Source organism: Lygodium microphyllum, chromosome 23 (genome assembly GCF_053477565.2).
Source record: "Lygodium microphyllum isolate KBCC chromosome 23, Lygodium_microphyllum_v1.1.10, whole genome shotgun sequence".
NCBI lineage: Eukaryota > Viridiplantae > Streptophyta > Polypodiopsida > Schizaeales > Lygodiaceae > Lygodium > Lygodium microphyllum.
The window spans coordinates 84,947,191-84,960,596 of NC_141157.1; the positions used below are offsets into that span (position 1 = coordinate 84,947,191).

Sequence of the window (13,406 nt, forward strand, 5' to 3'; positions counted from 1 at the left end):
CTTGGTGACTTTTGAGATGGAGACTTGTCGGACCATTTCTACTCCTATGGATTTGAGTTGGAAGGCCACTTCACCGATTCTCCCTTGACGGATGCCTCCCGCTACCGTCAGCTGATTGGATCGTTGATTTGGCTCCTCAACACTCGTGTTGATCTTTGTTTTGTTGTAGGACTCTTGGCGAGGTTCAGGGGTGAACCAAAACAGGTGTACTGGCAGGCTGCCCTGAGGATTCTTTGGTATTTGAGGGGGACCTCTGCCTTAGGGATTTCTTATCCAGCAGGTACAGGTGCTTCGGATCTTATAGGTTGGAGTGTGACTCGGATTGGGCAGGTGATGTGGACTGCCGGCGGTCTACTACAACTGTTGTTTTACCTTGGGTATAGGTGTTATCTGATGGAGTAGCAAGAAGCAACCCACGATAGCCCTTTCTTCTACTTAGGCGGAGTATCAGGCCACGTCTTCCACCACATGTGATGTGTGGATTCAGAGATTGTTGGAGGAGCTTGGCTGGTCCCAGACTCGTTTTACTCTTCTGCAGTGTGACAATACGAGTTGCATTGCCTTGGTACGGAATACTGTATTCCATGCCCGGACAAAGCACATAGAGATCTAGTACCACTTCATTAGGGAGAAGCTTTTGGATGCGACCATTGATGTGGAGTACTGCAAGATGGAGGATAATCTTGCAGATTTGTTTATGAAGGCGCTTCCCCAAGCTCTTCTTTGGAGACATGCCAAATCCCTCAGCCTTATGCCTCGTCCAGGATCTGAGAGGGGGTGTTAGAGATCATCCCTTGGACACAGGCATTTTTCCTCTTTCAGGCAATGTGCGGAGCATGTTAGGGTCAATTTGAGTGCCACATCAACAGCAGGGTGCCACATCATCATTTCTGCCAGGTCAGCAGTCACACGTGTGGTGGGAGATGCTGTCGCAGATGCCACGTGGCAGAGGCTGAGCAGTCAGACAGCTCTGGGCATTTTTTAATGCAGTTGGCTGCATTTAATGCAGCCGACCTGATGCTGGACATTGTTCTTTTCTAGGCTATATATAGCTAGTCTTTTGGCACACTCTCATTTATTCACAGGCACTCTCAGCAGTTCATGGAGATCAGATTGTGATCAGGCCTTCCTCCTCGAGGTGTGTGCATGTGGTGACATCATCGAGGAGGAGATACGCAGACATACGCACTGCTCCCGTGTACAGATCTGCATTCCTTTGTATTCAGCATACTTCCTACAGCAGATCTTCTTGTTCTACTGTCTCTTTCTCTCTCTACCCACGCTTCCGCATCGCTGCACTTTGACAAGAGAATGCTACAAAAACACAGAAGTCTGAAGGCAGGACATCTGGAGAAAAGAGTGCTGCAGATATAGGGAAGTCTAGAAAGAAAAGCAAAGAGAAAGAAAGAAAAGAGAGTATATTAGTGTCTCTAAAAGGCTAATGTGGCCTATGAGACTAGAGCAATACACACAATGATGGTGCGTTTCTCATCTGGAATGAGAAAAGATAAAAAACCATGCTTATAAGACTGAAAAGTGAAAATAGTGTCCTATAAAAAGAAAACATGTCAATGATCTAAAAGTAAAAGTAGAAAAAGGAAACTCTCCATCAATGAGATGTTTGTCCTCTAAGGAGATGTATCTCTACATGGCCGAGGCGTCTCGGCATCTGTCTCCTATGGTGCTCAATGATGGCTCTAATTTGTCTATGGCGTGGATGTCTAGGCCTTTGTCTGGGTGAACGTGGGTGCCTAGACCAGTTGAGTGCCACTGCTCTATCCAAAGGGACACCTACAAAAGATGAGGTCCAATGATGATGTACTCCTATAGGCTATGTGGCAGTAGTGGTGGTATGTGCCATACTCGGTTATGTAGTAGTGAAAAAATTAGTGACCGCTCTCTGTCTACGTGAGTTGAGCTGTGGGGGCCTACTCCGTGTAGAAAAGCTGCTTTGCACCTCTCTGAACCTCCAAGAGGAAGAAACCCAACCATCTCTGATCCTCAAACTACATGATTCGTCTCAAGGATCCAAAACCTTCTCGAAATAGACAATGGTATCTGCCTCATATATCCTAATATACCATTCATTGGCAAATATAGTGTTCCTCTATCTCTTGCTCTTTGTCACATAGTGGGCATATGTGTTCCTCTATTTGTATGCCCTCCCATTTGCTTGTCTCAATCCTTAGCTGGTGGGATGAGGTGCGATAATTGTACGCAATCCATGAGGTAGCTGTGTATGTATGTAGCTGAGTTGGGTGATGAAACTATCCTCAGATACCTGAAGGAAGTGGGTTTGGTAGTGTGCCATCCTCGTGCCATGGGGGGAGGGGGGTCGGGATCCAAGTCTTCTCTATATCTAACCTCAATATGTCTGCTTTGATCACATGGTTTAGCTCAGATTGGCTTAGCTCAAGTGTAGGGCAATCCAAGCTATAGTCAAAGGGGGGTAGTGTATGAATCTACAGCCCATGTAAACTCATCCATGTACTCATCTAAGCATACCAACAATGTCAGTCACCATTTGTTGCTAGCTATCTAGAAGAGGCCAGGGCTAGCCTTGGGTATCTATCTTGGGGGAGATCCCATGGTCTATGTATGAAATTCATTGCCCGGACCAAGGCCTCAACCACCATGGGTGATGCTCCCAACTCAGCTCTGATAATCTCATGTGGGGTCGTGCTCTTTGCTCATATTATACGTGAGATCATCATGACCAGTGGTCTTTCCATATGCTTCCACCTGTCATAGTATTCCTTCTCTAGTCCATCATGGTCTCCCAAAGGCTATCTCCTCGTGTGGAAGGGACCCAGACCCCAAATAGCTACCCCATATAGGAGTGTGGGTGTAACCAGGGTGTCAAAAAGCCATAGTTTGGTGTGCGGTTCATGAAATTGCATGTGAGCACATTGCCTCTCCAATGCACCTAAGGCTGCATAAACTTTTGTCTAACGAGCCTCTAATGTCTCTCTCCAAGAGAACTGTGGTACCTTCAATCTGACCCCCCAATGAACATATTGCTTGACCATCTCCACTGACTCTTCATCAAAAGTAAACTAGTGCTCAGCTCTCATCACCCAAGAAACTGAAGTGTTAAACATCATAGCTTTAGTTTTCCCAAGGTGGTCTCTATTTGTGCAAAAAGCTGATAATGCATCTAAGTGTCTATTTAGTCCCTCAGGTGAGTCAGATATAAGTACAATATCTGATAGATGACGGAGAGTCAGAAAACTCAAAAACGATGGAAAGCACGAGTATCCTTCACCTCCCAACCACGCCTAGATAAGTGCTGGCCCTCCAACCTGATCCCTTTGCCAGCTGTCAACTTCCTGGAGTCCTACTATTCCTGGACTCCCTTACTCTCTAGGCTCCCCTTAACCCCGTTCGGGCGCCCAAGAGCCCGAACGGTCATTCTCGTGCATGTTCCCCTAAATTTACCTTAATGTGACATTAAATATCACTTATAATGTCACATTCCACATTTATGACCTTAATGTGACATTAAATATCACTTTTAATGTCACATTTCCTTCCCCTTAAGAATCGGTTTTGTCCTCGAAAACGATATTTGGAAGGTCTAATTGTAAATCGGGAAACCTTTTCTTTAAAGTACTTACTCGCTCCCATGTTGAGCTTTCTTCTGAACAATCTTTCCACTTAACCAAACATTCTTGATAAATAGTATTCCCCGTTCGTCTAGTACGAACATTTAATATTTTTTCTGGTTCATGTGGATTAGATTGGTCATAGAATAACTCCTTAATATCATCATTTAAGATTAGATTATCCAAATCACCCAGCTTCTTTCTTAATTTGCTTACATGAAAAACTGGATGTATTTTACTACCAGCAGGTAGTTGGAGCTTGTAAGCCAATTCTCCCACCCTTTTAAGTATTATGAAAGGACCACAATACCTTGGTGAAAGCTTTGGACAAAGTCCCTTTTTCATAGTTTTAGTTTGTTCAGGCACCTTAAGATAGACCAATTCTCCTTCTTCAAAGGAGATGTCTCTTCGGTGAGGATCTGCATATGTTCTAGCTCGATTTTGAGCTTTTTTAATATTTTCTTGAGCAAATTTTAACATACTATTCATATCCTCCAAAAAGTCTTTAGCTGCCTGAACCTTTTCCTTATGCAGTCCTACTGCAAAAGGAGCTCTGGGCTGAAACCCATACATCAACGTAAATGGACTATATCCAGTGGAAGAGTGCTTGGCACTGTTATATGCAAACTCTGCTATCGGTAAATACTCTTCCCAATTAGTTTGCCTTTTGCTTACATATGCCCTAAGCATATCTTCAAGAATTTGGTTAACCCTTTCAGTTTGCCCATTTGTTTGCGGGTGATCCGCCGTACTCATGCTAAGTTTAGTATCCAATTTCCTAAATACCATACGCCAAAAATGGCTATTAAATTTTCTATCCCGATCAGAAACTATATTTGCCGGAAGGCCATACAATCGGTATATGTTCTCTACGAACAATCTAGCCAATTCTGGTGTTTTAACATCAGTTGAAGTTGGAATAAACCTAGCCATTTTGGTTAACCTATCCACAATCACCCACACAGAGTCGTGCCCCCTCTGTGTTCTAGGTAAAGCAACAATAAAGTCCATGGAGATACTCTCCCATTTTCCCGAAGGAATTTCTAATGGATGGAGAAGTCCTCCCATTTTTAATTTTTCAGCTTTATTAACCTGGCATTTATTACATTTGACCACATAGTCAAGGACGTCCTTATTCATTCCAGGCCAATAGAACTGCCTTTTAATAAGACTATAAGTCTTATTAACTCCTGGATGTCCCGCACTAGGGGTATCATGACACTCAAAGAGTATCTGGCACCTTATTTCTATATCTTTCGGGACACATACCCTACCCTTGTAGAGTAAATAACCATTATCAATGGTAAAATTCTTCCACTTGAATCCAGTTTGAGCAACCCCTGATGCTCCATTTCCTTGTTGAACATCCTCAGATATTCCTTCCTCAGTAGAAGCACTTTCAGTTGGGTCCCCATTTTTTATTGCTTCCCATATGTTGGAATATGCCGGATCAACCTGGCATTTCCCTTTTAAAGATTCAAGCAAGTTGGAAGTAAACTGAGTAAAACTCAATTCATTAATGATGGGCATTCTGCTGAGTGCATCAGCTACTATATTATACTTTCCCTTTCTATATCTTATCTCATAGTCGAACTCTTGGAGGAGTTCGGCCCATCTGGCTTTACGCCCGTGTAAATCTGGTTGATCATTAAGCCACTTAATGCTTTCATGATCCGATAAAATCAAAAGTTTGGCACCATACAAATAGTGCCTCCATTTCTTCATTGCATGTACTATTGCATACAGCTCCCTCTCATAAACAGAGTAATTCTGTTTTGCACGATCTAATTTCTTGCTTTCAAAAGCAACTGGTCGACCTTCTTGTAATAAGACCGCGCCTATTGCCTTATCACTGGCATCAGCTTCAACCACAAATGGTTTATTGGGATCCACTATTAATAATACTGAAGCTGTAGCAATAGCTACCTTAAGTTTTTGAAAACTTTCATTTTGGTCTGTTCCCCAATTAAAACTTTTCCCTTTCCCTTTAAGTTGGTCTGTCATTGGAACAGCTATTTTGGCATAATCTCGAATGAATCTACGATAAAATCCAGATAAACCTAGGAAGATCTGCAACTCTTCCAGGTTCCTTGGAGGTGGCCATTCAATAATTGCCCTTACTTTTTCTAGATCCATGTTGATTCCCTCTTTCGAGATTATATGTCCTAAATATTTGACCTCTTGTGCAAAGAATTCACATTTAGTTTTCTTTGCATAAAGGGAATGTGTTCTTAACAGTTGGAATACTAATTGTAAGTGTTCCAAATGTTCTTCTCTTGATTTACTAAAGATCAAGATATTATCCAAGAAGACTACTACAAATTGTCCTAGATAGGGCCGTAAAACACTATTCATCAGCTTCATAAAGGTAGCTAGTGCATTAGTGAGGCCAAAAGGCATCACCAAAAAATCATAATGCCCGTATTTAGTACGAAATGCCGTCTTGGAAACATCTTGTGCCTTAATTCTTATTTGGTGATAACCTGATCTTAAGTCTATCTTTGTGAAGAATTTTGCCCCTTGCAATTGATCAAAAAGATCTTCCATTCTGGGCATAGGAAATTTATTCTTCACCGTTATTTTATTAAGTACTCTATAGTCAACACAAAGTCGCATAGAACCATCTTTTTTCTTTACCAATAAAATTGGTGAAGCCCAAGGTGAATTACTGGGTTGAATAAACCCTTTATCCAGGTAATCCTTAATTTGTCTTTCAACTTCTTGATGCTGTGTTTCACTTAACCTATACGGTGGTTTTGAAATTGGGTGTGTATCCTTATTTATATCAATTGGGTGATTTATATCACCCCTATCTGGTGGAAGGCCACTTGGTAAATCAAAAGGAAACACATCTTTAAAATCATCTAACAAACTGTTCAATTCATTATTAACATTCAACTCACAAACATAAGAAAATTGTTGCTTTATATTACAGAAAGTAAAAGTATTCTGTACAGGAAGAGACCATAGCATATATACCTCACAAACTTCCTTCTTTATCAGCTTCTGAACTTCAGTAGAACACAGCAAAGGATTATCAGATACTTCATTTTCACCTTGAATGACAAAAGTCTTACCATCCCTTTCAAATTCCAGTGTATTATGGTGATAGCTACGTTTTAAGGATGGTTCCAATCCCCATAGCCACTCCCTCCCTAGAGCAATATCAGCTCTTTCCATGTTCATTATTTGGAAATCAAGCTTATCTTTATATCCTTGAATCTCGATTTCCAAATTGGATACCATTGTATCCCATATTTTATTGTCTTGGCCTTGCATCATACGAACAACATATTGATGCTCACTGTTTTGTTGGGGAAGTTTCAATTTTTTGACAAGTGCATAATTAATAAAATTATGTGTGGCAGAGTCATCAATCATGACTCTAACCTGTTTCCCAGCTATCAATCCATGTACTCTAAGTAAATCATGTGGCCCAAAAGTAGGCTGCCACATAGAAGTTGACATACAACACTTATGTTGTACATCCATGTGCAAGACCTCTAAAGATTTATACTTTTCATGGCCCCTTAATTCTAAGGTCTGCACTACATGGATTTGTTTTTCTTTTCCCTTGCCCTTGTCCTTTCCTTTGTCTTTATCTTCCCCCTTTTTCTTTTGAGGGCAATTCCAAGCAGCATGGTTAGGGGATAGGCAATTAAAACACAATTTTTCTTTTTTGGCCTTATCAAAGTCATCAGGACTTAACTTTGGCCTCATATATGGTTTCTTTTCAAAAGGTTGTTTTCTACCCTTGAAAAATGGCATTTTCCTTTTAAATTTGCCCACAAATTTTGAGGTTTCCAATTCCTTAGACTTGGGCTCCGTATCAGTGGGACTAGTGAGTGTACCTGGACGCGTACTATCTTCATAGATTAATGCAAATTTAATTGCCTCTTCAAGCGTCTTAGGTAAACTCTGTTTTACTTCCTTTTTACAGGCTTTATCCAATCCCCTAATGAATCCTCTTGTTTTTTGGAATTCATCAATTCCTTCCAGTTTGAGGATTATCTCACGATATTCCTCCAGATATGTCAGTAGGGGTCGTCCCTTTTGTCTGACATAATCCCAATCTTCCCAATTTCTTTCCATTTCATTTTCAAGAAGAAATTCTTTTAAAAAGACGGATTCACCCCAAGTTTCAGGTATTTTATTCGCCTCCTTTAAGGTTCGCCACCACTTATATGCTTTAGGCCCCAAAGTTAAACTAGCCTCCAGTGCTTGGAGATGTGGTGGGGTATTTTTCAATTTATGTAAATCTTTCCATTTTTGGAGGAAATTAAAGATTGTATCTTTATTCCTATCTTTTTCCTCCCCGTAAAATTGAGGTGGTTTCATATCCTTTAAAACCGGATTATCCCTCAATTTATGATAAGTTTGGGGTTCTTTAGGATCTCGCATAGTCACATCTAAATCTTTCGATGAAGATGGAACATCTGAGATTTCTATCTTATTTTTATCTTTTTCCAACAATAAAGTTAACTGAGATTTTATTTCAGTAAGTGTTTGAGTTAAAAATTCCATTTGAACCCCCTGAGTTTGCACACAAGCAGTAAGATCATCGAATTGCTCTCGCGTGGCAAAAAATTATTCCCATTGTTCTTCTTATATGTCTGGTTCATGGGGATCTACCATAGGTTGATCCCCGGAACTAGAACTTTCCATTACCCTTTCTTTCCCTTTTTCTGCCATTAATACACTGGAATTGGAAAGCAAAAATAAGAAATTTGCATACAAGATAAAGTACTTCCCTGATTTTTAATGGCAGGCTGTGGCTTCAGTCGTGTATGATATTTTTCTGTCTGTCTCACAGCAATTGTCTCACGCACAGCAATCGTGACACATTTTGCCTCCGTTGAGCACCATCAGATCACGTTTTGCCTGACGGCTGAAGTCTCACGACTGATGCAGCTGACCCACGATCAACTTTCGATGGTCCACGATCAGCTTTCGATGGTCCACGATCCAGAGAAAAAAAAAAACGTAAAGCAGAACGGCTGCCCCTTTCGATATGGTCCGTGGCCAGAATGACACGTCACGTTAACTTTCGTGACGTGTCACGTCACTTTTAATCAGTGACTTACGGGTCGTTACAGATCCGTCAATTATCATCGACGTGAATGACCAACGACTCCAGCGATTGCTTTTCGTGACGAGTCACGTCACGTCTGGTCCATCGAACTTTCGCCTGAACAGATTACAGGTAAATTCGTCACTGCCCTTCCGTTGAAGACTTCCAGGAATCCTCACGGCTCTGATACCAATGATAGATGACGGAGAGTTAGAAAACTCAAAAACGATGGAAAGCACGAGTATCCTTCACCTCCCAACCACGCCTAGATAAGTGCTGGCCCTCCAACCTGATCCCTTTGCCAGCCGTCAACTTCTTGGAGTCCTACTATTCCTGGACTCCCTTACTCTCTAGGCTCCCCTTAACCCCGTTCGGGCGCCCAAGAGCCCGGACGGTCATTCTCGTGCATGTTCCCCTAAATTTACCTTAATGTGACATTAAATATCACTTATAATGTCACATTCCACATTTATGACCTTAATGTGACATTAAATATCACTTTTAATGTCACATTAATGTCACAATATCGTTTGCATAGAATAGTAATGGTATTAGCACTCTAGCTAGCCCCACCAATTCTGTCCACATATTTTGAAATTTCATCTATGTACAGCCTAGATAGTGTCAGTGAAAGTGGGCAGCCTTGTTTCACCCCGATGGTGCTATTGACTGTATCTAAGATGCCCTCAAGTGTCATTGTTTCATACAAGGCATAGATACTCTACTGTACCTCTATGGGCACATCAATGTCTTGCATTCTTCTCATGAGTCTAGCACGTGGCAGTGTGTTAAAGCAGTAGATCTTTTTCTTGAATGCCTTGCCTTCTTCGATGATTGCCCTAAATGTAAAGATATGGTCTAGAGTTGTGTATTTCCTCCTAAAGCTAGCCCAGCCTTTTAATCTCAAGCCATGCATCTCGGCCCATTCACTCAATGCTTGTTCCACAATAGAGTCATATATTTTGGCTAGCATGTGTCTAATCATGATGGTTCAATAGTTACTAAGTAGCGCGGGGTCTCCACTCTTAAAGAGTGGCACAATAGTATGGTTTGACCAACTAGTTGGAAATCCCTCACAAACAACCCTATTAAAGATGTGAGCCAGTGCTAGTGCCAAGGTATCACAAATATGTGTGAAGTGTTCTGCTAGTAAACCATCATGATCTTGGGCTTTCCCATTTTTCAGTTTCCATGTGCATTCCTCACTTTTTTTAATGTGAAAAATCTGCAATTTGCTGGTCTTCAGATCGAGGGGAGTGGCATAGGTTCTTGGCCAGGAACATCATAAAGTGTGTACGCATATTCATGCCAATCATATGGTCTGGTAATCTGTATAGATGGCTGGCTCTCATGTATCCTTTTCCATGCTCTCTTGCTGTACAGTCCCAAGAACATGGAATACATTTCTATTTCTAATCTTCTTAGGTATTCCCCCTACTTTTTGTGTACCAATTGTCTAAAGAGTGTCTGAGCATGCTTTTTTTGCAAATAAAGTGTGGCTAATTATATTACTTAAAAAAAAACTAAATACAAGGAAGTGCTCATGCTCAACAGACTAGCTGGAGCTGATGCAGAGTCACAAATATGTCAGGTATACAAGCCTCTTAGGGTGGTCTAGGGGGGATGGGGGCAAGGAGCTATGGAGGGGGGGTGTAGCGCCATCTGGGGCTGCCTGTCTGCATCATGAAAAACAGGTCCTGGCCACCCCAAGTGTGCATGAAATGTCTGAGCATGCTTATGTGTACATATGCCAAGTGCCACCTCTTGCTGGAAACATACTCATGTCTCTCTGCACTCATTATCATACCAACCATTCTGTGGGGCATTACCTCGTGGAGACTTATCTGACGATGTAGTGTGTGGGAAAGCATAGGCTACTAAAGTATGTATTATCGCAGCCAGCTGTCCTGTAAAGTCATCCAAAGAGCCTCTGTGTCTAGCTTCCTCAATGCATCTCGCACAGCAATGTTGTATATATGTGAGGTCGCTTCTACAAAATCATAGCGTGGCAATTTTGGTATGTGTGATTGTGCATCATATATATGCCCATATTGCATTGTGAAAGCAAGAATAGCATGGTTTGCTGTTAATCCAATCGGTCTGTTTGAGATTTCAAAGCTTTTTATGTTAGGTAGTATGTTGGGTGATATAATCATAGTCCACTATGCTTGACCCTTTCTTGTTATTCCAATATAAGAAACCATTAGATCCTGGCCACTGTGGCAGCCCATTAAGGATGACCAAACCATGTGTACTTCCCAATGCCAGTAGGTGGGTTCCATTTTCTGTTCTCTCTCTATATTGGGCTGATTTGACTAATTCCACTTCATCTAATGCAATATCTCTGAACATCTCATTGCTAGTGTCAAAGAAGGTATATTTGTTGTCTCCTATGTGTGCATTAAAGTCTCCTGCTAGTAAAACATCCCCAATGTTCATTAATCTCATTATGTCCTCACATGGAGGTGTATATGGGGATGCCTCTTTAGGGGCAAACTTAGAGTATGCATGGGGAAAGTAGCATATGGCAATGTATATGTCTCGAGTTCTATTTATACGTAGCCTGGTCCAGATGTATCTTACCTTTGCATCTCTATGTACCACTTGGACTGTATCTCAGAGCTCTTCTCTAAATAGAATTGCCACACCTCCTAATCCCCTCATCCCTCTAGGCCTCCTAGGCTGAGGGCGATATGTACTTCCCCATCCATATCCATATACATCAGGATGGCTCTCTCTACATTGGTGTGCCTCAATATACATAGCAATGTCTATCCCTTTGAAAGTATCGTAAAAAATAACTTGCATTTGTCCTAAGGGAGCCATTGCAATTCCATAGTGTGAACTTCAAGGTCTCATAGGTCGCACATGGTCATGTTATCCTTTTCTTTGTGATGATGACTCTTCCATCTTTGTAGACGGTCCATTTACTTGCTTTTTGTGCCTCTAAGAGCACATGGCATGTTTTCCCTCCCGTGGGCTATTTTGGCTAGGGTAAGGCCTTCATCTAGGTAGATCTTTTCTCCTTTGAGAGCAATCCTCTTGGAGAGGAAGGATCTCTTCTTTTCAAAGTCTCCAAACTTTAGGATGAGGACTTTTTTTTGTGTCATCTTTCCTGACTTGCTAGGCCCCACTGATGGATACATCTAGAGATAGGAAAGGCCCGAGAAAAAACAAGAGTGCTATAGAGATAGAGTACTTTGGAAAAAAGAGGCAAGAAATCTGGAGACATAGAAGTGTAGCGGTAGAGGTGAGAAGTTTGCAGATAGAGAAGTTTGGAAGAAAGAGGAGAAAGAAAGATCTATTAACGTCTCCAAAAGGCCAAAGTGGCCTATGAGACCATAACCAATACAACTAGTATCATCATCTCTCATCATATAAGAAGAGGTAAAATTTATGTGGAAAAAAACTAAGCTTAAAAAGATCAAGAGTGTAGGGTATCTCCCCCTCAGTCTATGGAATCCACCAAGACTCTACAAGCTACCTCCGAGTGCGTCACCGCACCAATCTGCCTCTGTAACGAGCAATCATGATGCGAATGTGGTGCATATGGGCATGCCTATGTTGCCGAGTAGGTACTCTAGGGCGTCATGCTCTGCGTAGCATTGTAGCTTTGTCAATTGTGATGCCTACTGATGCTGCATCTCGGAAATGCCTATTAGTAGGAGATGTAGTGTCTGGGGTGGTCACAACAGGGGGTTCAGCTATGCTGAAGTAGTTTGTAACTGCTCTCTAAAGGGGTGGATGATGCTGGGGTCGCCTCCTATCCCGTAACAATAATGCTCTGCGTCGTTGAAGCTCCAACAAGAAAAGGCCCAAACATCTTTGGTCCTCATAGTCCATCACCTGTCTTAGCGGTCCAACGCCCTCCTTAAAGAGGCAATGATAGCAGCCTCGAATATCATAGTATACAGTACATATACAAATGTAGTGCTCCTCCGTCTTTGGCTCCCATCCACAAAGCTGGCACATTCTCTCATTGGCTGCAATATGGCTCCATCGACCTATTTCAATCATCAGTTGATGCAATGAGGTGCAGATCTAACCAATAGCAACTCAGAGTTCATGGGAAAGTTGAGCATCCAGGTATCTAGGCCTCACTATGAAACCGTCATGAGAAAGCTGCAAGAAGTGACATTGGTATTGTGCCGTTTTCGTGCCTAATGGGAAAGGGGGCTTGGACCAAGTTCTTTCTGTCTCCACTTTAGTGATGTCTGTCCTGATCACACTATTCAGCTCTGCACAACTGAGGCTCAAAGTAGGGCAGTCGAGGCTATAATCAAATGACGGTAGTCTATCTGTACTCATGTCACGTAAATTCAGCCGCGTGCTCATACGTGCATACCAACATTGTCTATCTCTCTCTGCTGCAAGCTGTCTTGAAGACTCCAGCACTAGTCTAGGATATCGGTCTTTAGGGAGCTGCCATATCCTTTGGAGGAAAAGCTTGGAATAATGCCTCAACTACCATGGGTGCAGCGCCTAATTCTTCCTGGATGATCTCTTGTGGTACTGAGGCTTTTGCCCTTATCATACGTGCTATGATCATGACCAGCGATCTTTCCATGTGTTCCCAGCCATCATAATGTTGTGCTTCCAGTCCATCACAGTCCATAAATGGCATCCGACTAGTATGATAAAGGCTTGGGCCCCAAATGGCTGCCCCATAGAGTAGTGTGGGCCTAACTAAAGTGTCAAAAAGCCACAATTTGGTACGAGACTCTTGAAAC

At 42.0% G+C, this 13,406-nt stretch overlaps 1 protein-coding gene across 5 annotated transcripts in view; it reads right to left on the reverse strand.

The window, feature by feature from the left end:
* Window positions 1-13,406, reverse strand: part of LOC148016413 (beta-galactosidase 9-like) — a 214,661-nt gene that overhangs the window by 24,207 nt on the left and 177,048 nt on the right. The window lies entirely within an intron of this gene.